This window comes from Callithrix jacchus, chromosome 8, assembly GCF_049354715.1.
Source record: "Callithrix jacchus isolate 240 chromosome 8, calJac240_pri, whole genome shotgun sequence".
Lineage (NCBI taxonomy): Eukaryota > Metazoa > Chordata > Mammalia > Primates > Cebidae > Callithrix > Callithrix jacchus.
Genome location: NC_133509.1, coordinates 86,354,505 through 86,368,538, shown reverse-complemented (window position 1 = coordinate 86,368,538; position 14,034 = coordinate 86,354,505). Strand labels below are relative to the sequence as shown.

The following is a 14,034-nucleotide window of genomic DNA, read 5'->3' as shown; positions in this document are numbered from 1 at the left end:
GCAAACTGACACAACAGAAAATGAAATACCGCATGTTCTCACTCATAGGCAGGTGTTAAACAATGAGAACACATGGACACAGGGAGGGGAGCACTACACACTGGGGTCTGTTGGGGGGAATGGGGGAGGGACAGCGGTGGGGGGGGAGTTGGGGAGAGACAGCATGGGGAGAAATGCCAGATATAGGTGAAGGGGAGGAAGGCAGCAAATCACACTGCCACGTGTGTACCTATGCAACTATCTTGCATGTTCTTCACATGTACCCTAAAACCTAAAATGCAATTTAAAAAAAGAAAAAAAAAGACAGCCTGTTTCATATTAATGTAATTTTTGTTTACAGCTAAGCAATCTTAATTCTTTCAGAGACATCATCACCTAATGAGTGATCTTTCTTAATTGTATAATTTGGATCACCATTTCAAAACCATTTTACCCATTTTAAGTGTACAATTCAGTGACATCAAGTATATTTGCAATGTTGTATGGCTGTCACCATCATCCATTTCTAGAACTTTTTCACCTTCCTAAACTCAAACGCTGTGCCTAGCAACAATAACTTTTCATTACCCACCCTCCCCTACCCGTGGCAACTAGCATTCTATTTTCTGACTCTATGAAAGTGAATTTGACTAACCTATGTACCACATGCCTGTGAAAAAATAAGAGTATTGGTCCTTTGGTGTCTGGCTTAATTCACTTGGCATAATGTCTTCAAGGTTCATCCATATTGCAGTATGGGTTAGAATTTCCTTTCCTTTTAAGGTGGAATAATTTTTCATTGTATAAATATACCGTGTTTTGTTTATCCATTCATCTATTACTAGACATTTGGGTTGCTTCCATGTTTTGGCTATTGTGAATAATGCTGCTATGAACGTGGGTATACAAATATCCGTTCAAGGCTATGCTTTCACTTCTTTTGGCTATATACCCAGAAATGGAATGGCTAGATTGTGTGGTAATTCCATGGCTAATTTTTTGAGGAACTGCCATACTATTTTTCTCAACAACGCCACTGTTTTACATTCCTATCAGCAATGCACAAGGCAAACATTAGATTTTAAACCCATTGACTCTGAATAGCTTTTATACAAATCCTATAACCTTCAAAACCTGCACTTATCTTTCTATTTTTCTGTATCTATCTATCTATCTATCTATCTATCTATCTATCTATCTATCCATCCTGTCTACTTAACTCTCCATTTCCAGACATACTTAGAATGAAAACTTTAATTTGCAATTGGTGAAAATATCCTGAATCAGGAGGCAGTTTTGATTGGTATATACCTAATTGGCTCCTCTCTTGCTGTGAGTCTCTTATTCTTTTAAGTATCCATGTATTCTAGAGAAAGTCCCCAAACACAACTGCCAAAAATGGCCCTCTATTTCTAAGTTACCCATTTCTGATAATCTAGTTGGATTATCCTGTTTTTCTTCCTCCTCCTCTCTTCTAATTAATTTTTTTTTAGTCTTTTAGTATTTTTGCCAACATCACTTCTAAGAATTTGTCCTCTGGCTTTCCTGGTACTCAGACCTTTTCACACCCTGGGAGGTAAGTTGCTTTCTGAGGACATTCCCGAAAGTGAGGAGCATTTGATCAGGATTTATTAGTTATAATTGTTGTGGCCAGTTGAAAGACAAGAGGTTTTTAAATACCTTGAATATCAGGGCTGAGAGACTTAATCATGTTTGGTTTGGAGAACTGACCATGTCACTTGGAGTGAGGAATAGGAGGTAGAAGAAGTGGGTTAGCGCAGGGGTTCATTCTCATTGGAGGACGTGGCTCTCTACAATGGCGCACTTATGTTTATTTGAACTGATGCTGATGGAGGAGTCTTCCCTAGCTTCCCCCATGCCTTCTGGCAGGTTCCTCTTCCAAATAAGGCTGTGGCAAAAACTGGGAGTTGGAGTCAGACCTGATGTGATGTCCTGTCCTCACTGCCAGCCCCTCCTGAGCCTCCTGCACTGGATCCCCTTCCCCACAACTTCTCAATGTTGGACGGCCCTGGAACCCTGTCCTAAGACCACTTCTCTGGTCCAGCTGACCTCATTTCCCAGGTGAGTTCTACCAGTCCCATGTATTAAATAAACCTGTAGGCTAATAACTCCCAAATGTAAGTCTCTTGTCTTTTTTTTTCTGGCTCTGAATTTGTTGATTCTACTGCCTACACACTATCCCAAGTCGGATGCCTGAGAAGAATGGTAGTCAACGTATCTAAAAGCAAACTTTTGACTTTTTCTACCTAAGTAAATCTTCATCTTTTCCCCTCTTTCCAGCTCAGTAAATGGCTCTACCATTTATCTAGTAGCTCAGGCCAAAATTCTTATTGTCATCTTGGACTCCTTTTTTTTTTTTTAACTGCTATGTTTAATTCAATCTGCGAGTCCTGTCATTTTTACCTTCAAAATACACCCTAAAGCCTCTACCATTTCTCACCTCCTTCACTGCTGACAACCTTCCCATGTCACTATCAGACCTTTCCTGGATTTTTGCCCTGGTCCCATCAGTGGTTGCAGGGCTTCCTCACTGGGCCCTCTGAGTCTCATCTCCACAGGGGTCCCAGAATTTGAGAATATTAATCCAATCAAATCACCCCTGTTCTCATCCCTTTAAGGGCTTCTCATTTTATTCCCAGAAAAAATACCTGAAGTCTACGTCATGACCTGTGGATCTGTTCCTGGCAGCCACTCCTGTCTCAGCTCCTAATATCCCTTGTCCCTGTCCCTCTACTGTATCCACACTGGACCTCTGGATGTTCCTCACACACACCCAGCATTTGCACCCTACATTCCTGAAATGTGCTTTCCCCTAAGCCTGGAACACTCTTTTCAGTTTTCACGTGCCTCATTCCCTCACTTTATTTGGGGCTCTGCTCATATGCCACTCTTTCTGAGAGGTCATCTCTTACTCCTTGTGTCAAATCTCACCCTCCTGACAATATAGTAGGTTGTACCAAATGAAAAAATTGCCATTTAAGGCAGGGCACAGTGGCTCACATCTGTAATCCCAACAATTTTGGAGGCTGAGGAAGGTAGATCACCTGAGGTCAGGAGTTTGAGACCAGCCTGACCAATATGGTAAAACCCGTCTCTACTAAAAATACAAAAATTAGCCGGGCATGGTGGCAGGCACCTATAATCCCAGCAACTTGGGAGGCTGAGGCAGGAGAATTGTTTGAACCCAGGAAATGGAGGTAGCAGTGAGCTGTGATCACGTAATTGCACTACAGCCTGGGTGATGAGTGAAACTCCATCGCAAAAAAAAAAAAAAGGTAAAAAGAAATTGGCATTTGAAAAAAAATAGAGATGAGGTCTCCCTATGTTGCCCAGACTGGTCTTGAACTCCTGGGCTTAAGCAATCCTCCCACCTCAGTCTCCTGAAGTGCTGGGATTACAGGCATGTGCTAGGGCGCCCAGCCTGAAATTGCCAAGGACCTTGAAGGCAGCAGCTTGTGTTGTTCATGTCTAGAGTTCCTGGAACAAAGAGGCATTCACAGATTATCTGCTGTAAATGTCTTCCATGTATTGTCCAGCCCTTTGACAAATTAAGCTCATTAAATTGCTCTCTGCTAGTCACACTGGTGTTTTTGAAGCCAAACTCTTTTACTTCTTATCAAGGTTGATACTCTTGTGTCCTCAGGATTTCATTTTGGGGATCCTCCCATTCATCCCTCTTATTCTGTTTTCTCTTTCAGATTGTTTGATTATGGGATCAAGCTGCAATTTCCTCTGACCTTCTGAGAACTATGTACCCATTTAGAACCCACATCAGAGCTTTTCCAGAATGGTTTTCCTTGGGCATTTTAATCCCCCTCTGAAAGACACTCTGACTCACTGGCTGCTGAGACTCCAGTACTTCTGCTTCAATAACCGGTTCTTCCCGGTAGGTCAGAATTAAATCCAGGAGAGAAGTTCCTTTTGTTTCTTCCTTTTCGTTCTGCAAAATAATTAATAAGAAAAGGTTAAAAATCTATGTTCTGCTTTTAGAGAAATTAGATTTCCAGCAGAAATGCAGAGAGCTAAGTTCCCATTACATCTATGACTCACAAATATGTCAATTTTGTGATTTTTTAAAATGTGCGCCCCATGTTTATTCCAGTGCCAAGACATGGAATCAAGTCAAGTATTCATCAACAGATGAATGGATAAAAGAGAATGTGGTATATATACAAAATGGAATGCTATTCAGCCATAAAGAAAGAATGGAATCCTGTCATTCATAAAACATGGATGAAACTGGAGGACGTTATGTTAAGTGAAATAAGCCAGGCACAGAAAGTTTAACACCTCATGTTCTTATTCTTATGTAGAAATTTTAAAAAGTTTACTCAGATATAAAAAGCAGAACAGAGGTTACTAGAGGCTGGCAGGGGTAGGGGAAAGGTAAGGATAAGGAGAGATTTGTTAAAGGACACAAATTAGATAGAAGGACACAGCTAGATAGAAGGAACAAATTCTAGTGTTTTATAGCATTGCAAGATGACTATAGTTAACAATGTATTACATACTCTTTTTGTCTTTTGAAATGGAGTCTTGTGCTATTGCACAGGCTGGAGTGCAGTGGTGTGATCTTGGCTCACTGCAACCTCTGCCACCCGGGTTCAAGCAATTCTCCTGCCTCACCCTCCAGAGCAGCTGAGATTACATGTGCATGCTACCACGCCTGTTTAATTATTGTATTTTTAGTAGAAATGAGGTTTCAGCATCTTGGCCAGGCTGGTCTTGAACTCCTGACCTCTTGATCCATCCACCTTGGCCTCCCAAAGTGCTGGGATTACAGGTGCAAACCACTGCGCCCTGCTATATATTTTCAAATAGCTAGAAGAGAGGGTATTGAATACTCCCAAGAGAAAGAAGTGATAAATGTTTGAGATGATGGATATGTCTTGATCTGATCACTACACATTGTATGTATCAGAACACCAGTATATACCCATAAATAGTATAATTATTATGTATCAATTAAAAATAATTTTTAAAAAATCAGTATTATGCCATCAGTTCTAAAAACAGGAAAAAAATTATCCATAATTTCCCTTTCACTGTAGCTCAGTTTCTGTCATTTTTGTGTTTTTTACATAAATGCATAATTTTGCAGTCGAAAATAGTATAGTATACAATTTTGTGTCTTGTTTTCTTCACTTATCATCACAAGGTTTTCTTTATGTTACCACATGGGATCCTAACTGCACAGTGGCTGCAGAGTATTCTGTCAAGTGGTTGGACCCTATTTTGATAAACCATTCCCCTAAAATTATTGTTTCTAGTTTTTGATCACTATAGCGCTCCTTTATACATTTGGCTTTTTTTCTGACTTTGGATTATTTTATCAGGATAAAGTCCCAGACCTGTGATTCTTTCTTTTTCTTTTCTTTTTGATGGAGTCTTGCTCTATCACCCAAGCTGGAGTTCAGTGGCACTATCTCAGCTCACTGCAACCTCCACCTCCCAGGTTTAAGCAATTCTCCTGCCTCAGCCTCCTGAGTAACTGGTACTACAGGCACATGCCACTCCACCCAGCTAATTATTTTTTTGCATTTTTAATAGAGAGGGGGTTTTACCATGTTGGCCAGGCTGATCTCGATCTCCTGACCTCGTGAACCACCCACCTTGGCCTCCCAAAGTGCTGGGGTTACAGACATGAGCCATGGCGCCTGGCCCAGACCTGAGATTATTGAGCTCGAGGGTAGAAACATAGAGCAGACAGGGCTCCTAACAGTGGGTGCATGCTGCTTCCCACAGACTGAACCCTATGACTACTGCAGCAGCATTCACAATAGCCAAGATACACAATCAACCACAGCATCCATCAACAGATGAATAGGTAAGACAATGTGGTGCATAGATGCAACGGGGTACTCTTCAGCAATAACAAAGAATGAAGCTCTGTCATTTGTGGCAGCACAGGTGGAGCTGGAGGACTCTGTGTTCAGTGGAATAACACAATGATGGTGACCAGAAGTGAACCCAGCCTCATTCTCTTCACGGCTCCTTCCCTGACATGCTGGCTTCACCTGCCTCACTTCTGTTCTCAGCAGTTCACAGGGCAGTCCAGGTGAGCAGTTTTTGACTCTGTCCTATCCTGAAGTGACCACAGGGACAGTGCCTGGTATCTGCCATGAACCATTGAGGGGCAATGAAGCAGCGGTCAGGGCAGAGGTAGAACCGCACATTCATGAGGGCCGTGGCCCACAGCAGCCGGCCGCTGGGGCACCTCTTGGCAGGTGAGATTTCTCCTGCTGTCCTGGGGCTTCTGTTCCATGTTGATCTCTTCTGTAATTTCCTTCCAGGTACCTTCTCCCAGCTAAGGTCTCTAACCAAGTACCTGGTCATCTATTCTCTGGTTGGCTCCCAGAGACTGGTATGGAAGCATCCTAGGATTCTGCAACAGTTTCCCACACAGACTCCCACTTCCTCCTCTTTTCCAATCCACTCTCCACACAGCAAACAGAATTAATTGTTCTTCTGCCCCACAGCCCATAACCATGCCAGTCCTGCACCCACCTGCCGCTCCATGCCTGCATGTATTCTCTGTGATCTTTTTAGGAATATGTTAATCAGAGCTCCATCTTCCTTGGCTGATTGCTATTATACTGTCATGTCAGTTCTTTCCAAGCCATTTGACAGGGGATAGACCGTTCAGTCACCAACATGACAATGCTTAGGGTTTTCCCCAAGGAGTGCACACAAAGAACATAACTCGATTTCCTAATTATACTTGATTTAAAGTGTTGTTTGAGTGCCAGGCTGCAAATGGGAAAGGGGTAGGAATTAAGGGCCTGGATTTGTAGTCAGACATACTCATTTTTTAATCCTCTTGCTCCTGTATTAGAAAAACAGAAATCAAGTCAGTAACTCCACAGAAAAGAACTTAATAGAGGGACTTGGTTAAACTGTATCAAAACCAAAAAGGGGACAGTGGGCCACCATAGAGACTGTAACTCCAGGAAGCAGCTACTGCCACTAGGGCCAGGGGAACAAAGAGAAGAGGATGAAATTACTAGAACCTAGAGGCTTGGAGTAGAAACCCTTTGTAGCTGGGACCTGGATTTCTGGGGAGTAGGTGCTGGTGGACTGGTGCTAGTATTTCTAAAGAGTTCATTCTGGGAGGGTAGAAAATGACTGCTGATTGGCTAAAGGAAATGTGGTACACATACATCATGGAATATGAGGCAGTCTTAAAAAATAATGAGATCAAGTCTTTTGCAGGAATATGGATGGAGATGGGGGCCATTATCCTTAGGAAACCAAGGCAGTAATAGAAAACCAAATACCACATCTTCTCCCTTATAAGCAGGAGCTAAATGATGAGCACTTACGGACACAATGAAGAACAACAGATGCCGGGGCTTCCTTGAGGGTGGAAGGTGGGAGGATGGAGAAGGGCAGATAAAGGAACTATTGCGTACTTGGCTTAGTACCTGAGTAATGAAATAATCTGTACAGCAAGCCCTGTGACACAAGTGTGCCTAGGTAACAAACCTGCACATGTACCCTTGAACATAAATGTTTAAAAAGAAAGAAAGAAAACGGCTGTGGCTGAGGTGAAAAGCCATTATTGAGATGCTGCTGACAGAAACAGGAGGCAAGTAGGAGGGAGCAAGTCTCCTCTCTCCCATCCAGCCTCAGTGTCCTGGCATGTCAACAAAGCACAGCCAGCTGACCACGCAGAAATGTAGTCTGCAGAATCCCCACCTCGGCATCACAGAGCAGAGTATAAAAGGGCGGGTTTGAAACAGAAAGAAAACAGCTTAACAACCAGTACAATGACTTTAGGTAGATTTCACAGCCTCTGTAAGCTTCAATTCCTATACCTGTATGACGGGAGAAATACCTCCTCTCACGGTTATTGTAAGGATTAAGTGAGATAACGGATACAGATTGCTCAATAAGAACATTGAAAGTAGCTGCAGATCTATCCCCGATACCCCATCTTTAGCCTCAACATGGCAGCCAGAGGGGGACAAGGATAAGGAAAAAGATGGAAAGTGGAGAGAATAAAGAAGATGAAAGCAAGTAGGAGAAGGAGGAGGGAAGAATGGAAAGAATGCAAGAGGTACTTGGAACCACCATCAGAGAAAAGGGCAAAAGCCCTGTGGACCGGTCCCTTGTCTCTTTGGGAAGGCTTTTCCCACTTTGAACGAATTACATGCTCCAGGTGCCTTAAATGACTCCCAGGGGTGGTTGTGATTTCTGCAAAATCAAGAGAACTAATAAGAGTAGCTAGAGGTATGTGATCATCTTCTAAAAAGCTGAAAGCTCAGTGGTTTGGCAAAAGAGGACAGCAGGAGGTCTTAATGAGTTAGACCACAAATTAATCTTGCCTTGTTTCTCCTTTAACTGTTTCTTTCCCCTGTGTCTTTCTTTGGCTGATTCTAGCAGCTGTTCAACTGTGTAATTAAGTCTCTTCTAAGAGAGCTGAGAAGCTGGGTCAGTACTGCATGTTCCAGTGATCATTGGCTACCAAGTTAAAGGTTGAATTGATATTTCGAGCAGTTATCAAACTTACACTGCCCCATTTTCATGGAAACTGGCAACTGGAAATGCTACTGGTATTCAGAACACTACTGCCATCAACAATTCCAAGGAGGGATAAAATCCAGAGCTAGCCTGATGCCTCCAACGGTATTTATTAAGCTCTTGAGTTGGTGCAAAAGTAATTGCGGTTTTGGACCGTGGAATTTAAATCATTGTAACTAGACTCAAACAAATCTTTATTAATCAAAATAGAAACCATTACAATCAACATGTTTGCTAATGGGAAATCAGCTTGTTTATGTCTGTAGCATTAGCATTAAAATGTGTGCTTTGGGATTAGACAAACTCTTGGAAAGCATTTTCTGCATCCTGCTGGTTGTGGAAGCGTTTTCCCTGCAAAACGTTGTCAAGATGCTTGAAGAATTGGTGGCTGGTTGGCAAAGAGATCAGGTGAATATAGTGCATGAGGCAAAACTGCACAGCGCAATTCTTTCAACCTTTGAAGCGTTCGTTGTATGATGTGCAGTCGGGCGTTGTCGTGGAAAAGAATTGAGCCCTTTCTGTTCACCAATGTTGGCTGCAGGCATTGCAGGTTTTGGTACATCTCATCAATTTACTTTTTTTTTTTTTTCCAGAAAGCTGTAGTGGATCAGAGTGGCAGCAGACCACCAGTCAGTGACCATGACCTTTTTCTGATGCAGGTTTGGCTTTGGGAAGTGCTTTGGAGCTTCTTCTCAGTCCAACCATTGAGCTAGTCATCACTGGCTGTCATGTAAAATCCACTTTTCATTGCATGTCAGAAATCCAATGGACAAATGGTTTGTTGTTGTGACTAAGAGAAGATGATATTCAAAAATGATGATTTTAAAGAAAATTTTGCTCAGCTCATGGGGCACGCACTTACTGAACTTTTTCACCTTTGTAATTTGCTTCGAATGCCGAGTGACCATAGAATGGTCATTGCGTTCTTTGGCAACTTCTCATGTAGTTCTAAGAGGATCAGCTTCAATGGCTGTTCTCGATTGGTCGTTGTTAGCTTCCAATGGCCAGCCCCTATGCTGTCATCTTCAAAGCTCTCCTCTCCTTTGCAGAACTTCCTGAACCACTACGGCACTGTCTATTCGTTAGCAGTTCCTGGGCCAAATGTGTTGTTGATGCTGCAAGTTGTCTCTGCTGCTTTATGACCAATTTTGAACTTGAGAAAGAGAACTGCTCAGATCTGCTGTTTGTCTAACAGTATTTCCATAGTCCAAGTTAAATATATAATAAACAGCAACTAATAAGTCATTAGGAAAAAACATAATGCAAGAAATGCACATTGAAATGATGTATAACATAACCACATTTATTTTAAGAATGTATTCCAATATCAAATGGCAAATTTCAACAGTGCAAAAACCACAATTACATTTGCACCAACTGAATAGCTAGAAATGAGAAAAACAGGATAAAATATAATCTAAGAAATTGAAAATGTTACTGTTCACTCTATTTCACCTGGTCAGGAAGAATCCTCACATCCCACTTGGAGGTGTGTCCCTTTGCTTTTATCCTTATTTCCTTCCTGGAGATTGTATATAAGTTCCTTATAATGAAAAAGAGTCACATTCTGAAAGTGTAAATTGAAATGTGCTGGCTACATAAACTTATCAAATTAGTTTTCCTGGTGGAAAAAATCTTAATTAAAAGGTTGCTTTGAAATAAGGAAATGTAATAAAACTTTTTCATTTTGTTTGCCTTCACACCAGCCACATCCACTTTTATGATCTAATTTTTATTTTTCTTATTTAATGGATGACATTAGATTTGTCTTCCCAGCAGGTTCATTTTCAAAAAGTTAATGAAGTCAAGCTAAGCATATGTGGTAGATCATTAGGTCTTCTGCTTACAAACACCAATATCCCATAGTCTTGGATTCCACTTTCTCTTTCAGGACACAATGGGATTTTTCAGAAAAATGAATTCCTCTTTTTAAATACAGAGGACAAAGCCATATCCTCTGATTTCATATATTATGAAACCACTTGGGAACTATCAGAATTACAGAGGAAACAGCACCCTGTCCATCTTCTCCAAATGAGTAAATTTGCCATGAGATCAGTTTTTTGTGGCTTTACATAATAAAGAGTTGAACAAAAGTAAGATTTGATCTTTGAGAATCAAAACTTGAGAATTTTTAAATTGGTGTGTAGCAACTTAGTCTTATTAGGGATCAGCATTTTAAATATTAGTTGAAGTCTGGTAAAACTTAACTTCGTATAAAATCTTTCTCTTTGTTTAAAGGTGAGGCCCAACCCTTCTTTCCTCACGTGAGGCTACTTATGGAAAGAACATGGGATCTCGGGTCTAAAGGCCTTGGTTTGTGAGTCTGCTCTTTCCAGCCAAGATCAATTAACAGGAATGAGATTTAAAATTCCTACCTGAAACAACCACAAAACTCAGGGGAAAAAAATGAAAGAATGTTTTTTAAAACATGGAAAATAGGAAACAAAGAGATGGTAAAAACTGCAGTGAGCCTTACAATATATATAGAGTCAGTGCGATGCTAAGTAAAATCTCAGAAATTTTAAAATACAAATTGACAAGCTGATTTAAAATTTGTATGGAAATGCAAAGGACCAAGAATAGTCAAAACAACTCTGAAAAAGAACAGCAGAGTTGGAGGGCTTCTCTACCTGATTTCGAGATTTCTTACTATAACGCTGTAGTAATCAGTATGGAATTGGCTTAAAAATAAACAAATAGATCGATAGAACAGACGAGAGATGATAATAATGGAGTTATATATATTTGGTCAATTGACAGTTAACAAAGGCTCAAAGGAAATTCAGTGGAGAAAGGATAGTCTTTTCAATAAGTGGTGCTGAAAAACATTAGATATTCATTTGCAGAAAAAAGTAAATAAATTTTAAAAACTCCAATACACATCCCACATCATATAACAAATTCATCAGAATAAATCATAGACCTAAAAGCAAAACCAAAACTACAAAACCTCTAGAAGAGCATATAGGAGAAAATCTTTGTGACCTTGGGTTACTAAGACTTGTTAGATATAGAACTAAAAATATGATTCCCCCAAATTTTGATAAATTGTACTTCATTAAAATTTAAAACATCCAGTCCTCAAAAGACACTATTAAGACAATGAAAACGAAATCTACAGAATGAGAGGAAATATTTGGAAAATCACATATCTGATAAAATATTTATATATGAATGTACAAGGAATTCACAAACTCGGTAATAAGCCAATAGACAACCCAATTTTTTAAATGGGCAAAAGATTTGAACAGACATTTCACTAAAGAAGATATATAAATGGCTAACAGGCACATGAAAATATGTTCAACATCATTAGTTATTAAGGAAATACAAATTAAAATCACAGTGAGATGTTACTACCTACTACAGTGTCTAAAAAGAAGACTAATCACACCAAGTGTTGGCAAGGATACGGAGAAACTGAAAAACTCATACATGCTGGTACAACCACTTTGGGGAAACAGTTTAGCTGTCTGTGAAAAATCTAAACATATAGTAATTACTGATCAAATAATGCAGACATTTCATTTTTAGACTTTTACCCCAAAGAAATGAAAACTTAGGTCTGCTGCAAATATTTTCACATCAATTTTTATAGAAGCTTTATTCATTATTGCCCCAAAGTAGAAATAATCTAAATGTCTATCAATCATTAGAGTATGAATAGTGACATACCCATATAAAGCCATATTCCCTAATGAAATGGAATAATATACAAAGCAACATAAATGAATCTCATAATAATTATGCTAAGTAAAGCCAGATAAAAAAGGATACACACTGTATGTTTCCATTTATATAAAATTTGTATAAAATGAAACTATAGTGACAGCAGATCAATGGCTGCCCAGGGATAGCAGCATGGGAGTGGAGACTGGGGAATTCCAAAGGGGCATGAGGAAGGTGATGGGATAAAGGATTTGTTCATTAGCTTGATTGCGGTACTGGTCTCATGGGTTTATACTGTCCAACTGATCAAAGATCAAATTTTGTACTTTAAATATGTTCATGTAGTCTATCGTATGTCAATTATACTTCAACAAAGTTATTTAAGAGAAAGGGCTGCCTTCAAGTCACAGCTGTGTAATCTCGAACAGGTGTTTTTACCTCTCTGCACCTGAGTTCCCTCAAGAATCAAAAGAGAATAATAGCACACACCTCACAAGGTTGCTGTGCCAGGCAAGATCTTGTGGCAACAGCCCTGAAAAAGCACTAAATCAACTCCACCGAGAGCGTCTTGTCTTCTCTGTCAAGATTTAACTTTCCGATTGATCCCTCAGCAGAATGGCAGTGTTCCCTCTCTCATCTTCAGAAATCAAAGGACATGACTTTTGAAGCTAGAGTCGTTAGATCTCTTAAATGCCTTTATAAATGGAGAAAAATGAGAACACACAGGAAATTAAAAAGCAACACTGTATCAGTAGCTTTTTGCTTTTTGCTCAAAAAAGCTAAGCACTTGTGAAAATTGGGCTTGCCCTACCATCAAGGGACACAATAAATTTAAGCCATCTGGCCTTTATGTGTAACCCCTGCACACACACACATGAATATATGTATCATATCCATATGATACACAATTATGAAAGGAAAATACATTAAAAAAAAATAAACTGCGGCCAGGTGCGGTTGCTCACACCTGTAATCCCAGCACTTTGAGATGCTGAGGCGGGCGGATCATGAGGTCAGGAGTTCAAGACCAGCCTGGCCAACATAGTGAAACCCTGTCGCTACTAAAAATACAAAAATTAGCCATGCCTGGTGGAGTGTGCCTGTAGTCCCAGCTACTCAGGAGGCTGAGGCAGGAGAATCGGTTGAACCCGGGAGGTGGAGGTTGCAGTGAGTTGAGACTGCACCACTGTACTCCAGCCTGGGCAACAGAGTGAGACTTTGTCTCAAAAAGTAATATAATAATAAATAAATAAACTGCATATGCTTTATAGTCAGACCTTGAATCAGATCCTGACTCATTCATTGGCCCTGTGACACCTTGGACAGCTCCCTCAACCCTGCTGAGGCTCAGTTTCCTCATTTGTAAAACACTATCCTGGAGTAAGGAAGTGGAAAAACAAAGCAACCTGTGTAAAATACGTAGGACAGTACCTGGCATAGGATGCTGCTCAGCAAAACAGCTTTCCTAAGGTAACACACTAGATCGTGATCACACCTAAATTCAAACTTCCTGGTCTCAGGTCAATAATTTTTCTATTATCCTCTATTGCTAGTTTACCTGAGTAGTCTGTGGCAGAGGGGCAATTGGAAACTAGCTGTCTTAGCTCTCACTCTGGCATTGTTGCCACTGTACAAGGTCATTTTTTAAACATCACCACTAACGAATAGCTATTAATCGGGCCGGGGGGCGGGGAGCGGGGGATGGGACCTAGGGATGAAATCACACTGGTTGAGGGACCAGGAAAAATCCCTTTGGACCCTACTCCAAGTCTACTGATTACTACCAAGTCAGTCCCCAGTGTGACACCTGTCTCTCCACTGGTCATTCCCTGTTTGCTA

The 14,034-nt window shown here is 40.5% G+C and overlaps 1 long non-coding RNA gene across 1 annotated transcript; it reads left to right on the top strand.

Annotated features, from left to right (window-relative positions):
* Positions 1-1,847: 1,847 nt before the first annotated feature.
* LOC118145120 (uncharacterized) lies at positions 1,848-6,065 on the top strand. The gene is made up of 3 exons (XR_004730289.3): positions 1,848-2,061; positions 3,699-3,886; positions 5,911-6,065. It is a non-coding gene; the product is annotated as an uncharacterized LOC118145120 (long non-coding RNA).
* Positions 6,066-14,034: the final 7,969 nt, after the last annotated feature.